The sequence below is a fragment of the Mytilus californianus genome, unplaced genomic scaffold (genome assembly GCF_021869535.1).
Source record: "Mytilus californianus isolate M0D057914Y unplaced genomic scaffold, xbMytCali1.0.p SCAF_1, whole genome shotgun sequence".
NCBI lineage: Eukaryota > Metazoa > Mollusca > Bivalvia > Mytilida > Mytilidae > Mytilus > Mytilus californianus.
In genome coordinates this window covers 105,744,060-105,746,973 of record NW_026262581.1, presented here as the reverse complement: position 1 = coordinate 105,746,973, position 2,914 = coordinate 105,744,060, and positions in this window count along the sequence as shown.

Below are 2,914 nucleotides of genomic sequence, written 5' to 3'. Positions count from 1 at the left end.
TAAGATTTTTGTACCTGTTATACGGTGTTTCTCGAGGTGTTTGAACCACAGACATCCTTCATATAAAACTGGTACTGAGACCTTTGTGTTGCCAGACTCTAGATAACGTTCAATTAACAGAAATATTGTGTTCCTGAAGATGATTGATCCCCCGATAACGTCCATATAAAACTGATAAAGAATGTCTTGAGGCGTATTACCTCAGATGACGATCATATAACAGTGATACGGAGTCTTCGAGGTGATTGACCTCATGACAGCGTTCATACGATCGACAGTCGTACTGAGATATTCGAGTTAAAAGACCCCTAGATAACATTCATGTAAGTTATCCTGGCCTCTTCGAGGTGTATGACTCTTTGATAACGCACACACAACATTGGTACTGTGTTCCTTTTGGTCTATGATCTGCAGAAAACGTTCATATTACACTGATAGAATGATGCCCGAGGTTGCAGACCCCTTTTCTACAACAGATATACTTAGTTCCTCGAGGTGTATGATCATTTAATAACGTTCATATAACACTTATACTAAGATGTTTGATCCCTAGATAACGTTCATATAACACTAGGACTGAGTTGTTCGATGTGTACGGCCCCTAGATAAAGTTCTGTAAACAGTTATATGGAGTTACTTAAGGCATTCGACGGTTAGATAACAATAATACCGTATAACATTACTACATAGTTATTCGACCCCTTCAGTGTACCATTCACATATATTAACCATGATACTAAAATGTTCGAGAAGTAGGATCCCTAGATATAAACATGTTACGTTCAGCTAACAGTGGCACTGAGGGCAACACCCACATACGGTTAATTGGAGACTTTTTTTTCAAACTGAGGACATTTTACACACTGAGGACATCGGTCACAATCGGAAAAAAATATACATTGGTTGAGCAAATTTGGTAAGACGACTCGAACGAACCCTGTTTTATAAGCAATGAAATTTATGGCTCAAATATAGGTCCAATGCACTGACAAAATATGTCATAAAAACCATATCAGTATTCCGAAGGTCCGATAGACAATGTTCATATAACACAGGTACAGAGTTCCTCGAGGTATATGACTCCTAGATAACGTTCATACAAGTCTTATATTGTGTTCAAAGTGGTGTATGACCCCTCGGTAACGTATATATTAAACTGCTACACAGTTGTTCAAGGCGTGTGACTTTACCAGATATCTTTCATATAGCAAAAATACTTACAATTTAGTTCCAACAGGTCTATGACCCCTGGGTCACGTTCATATAACACTGGTACACAGTTGTTGGTCGAGCAATATCACCACTAGATTTATGGAATGTAACATTGAATTTTCCATACCGGCCAGAGTATCAACTCGAGACTCCCATATATAGCCCGAGAGCTGTGCGCAATGGCTGATATGGGTCATGGTGTGATGTGAGGGACGATATGGCCTTTTTCATATTGCCCTTGTTATCAGCCCCCAACTGATATCGTCCTTCGGACTAAAGCCCTCGGGTCCGAATTCAATGTCTTGGGCTGATAACAAGGGCAATATGAAAAAGGCCATGTATTAATCTATTAATGCAGTCATTACTTTTTTATCACATATTTTCAATGAAAATGCAGTCTCATAAGGACTACGTAAAAGCCTTTTTGATTCGAATTCATTCATTTATATACACTTTTTTCAGATTTCTAGTAAGAACGTTGCTTTCCTTAACCGATGACATTACAATTGACGATGGGCTGATATCGATAACATGGCTATTATCGACGGACCGATAACCGGTTATCAACCCTGGGTGATATCGGCATGCAATTTCTGGTCTATAACATGGGCAATACATTCATTTTAAATAAATTGATATTACATGCTGATCAAAACGTTTTTTAACACTGATACTGAGTTCCTATAGACGTATAACCCTTCATAACATTCATATAACACTGGCACTATAATCTTCGACTCGCCTGACCCCTAGATAAGATTTTTGTACCTGTTATACGGTGTTTCTCGAGGTGTTTGAACCACAGACATCCTTCATATAAAACTGGTAATGAGACCTTTGTGTTGCCAGACTCTAGATAACGTTCATATAACAGAAATATTGTGTTCCTGAAGATGATTGATCCCCCGATAACGTCCATATAAAACTGATAAAGAATGTCTTGAGGCGTATTACCTCAGATGACGATCATATAACAGTGATACGGAGTCTTCGAGGTGATTGACCTCATGACAGCGTTCATACGATCGACAGTCGTACTGAGATATTCGAGTTAAAAGACCCCTAGATAACATTCATGTAAGTTATCCTGGCCTCTTCGAGGTGTATGACTCTTTGATAACGCACACACAACATTGGTACTGTGTTCCTTTTGGTCTATGATCTGCAGAAAACGTTCATATTACACTGATAGAATGATGCCCGAGGTTGCAGACCCCTTTTCTACAACAGATATACTTAGTTCCTCGAGGTGTATGATCATTTAATAACGTTCATATAACACTTATACTAAGATGTTTGATCCCTAGATAACGTTCATATAACACTAGGACTGAGTTGTTCGATGTGTACGGCCCCTAGATAAAGTTCTGTAAACAGTTATATGGAGTTACTTAAGGCATTCGACGGTTAGATAACAATAATACCGTATAACATTACTACATAGTTATTCGACCCCTTCAGTGTACCATTCACATATATTAACCATGATACTAAAATGTTCGAGAAGTAGGATCCCTAGATATAAACATGTTACGTTCAGCTAACAGTGGCACTGAGGGCAACACCCACATACGGTTAATTGGAGACTTTTTTTTTCAAACTGAGGACATTTTACACACTGAGGACATCGGTCACAATCGGAAAAAAATATACATTGGTTGAGCAAATTTGGTAAGACGACTCGAACGAACCCTGTTTTATA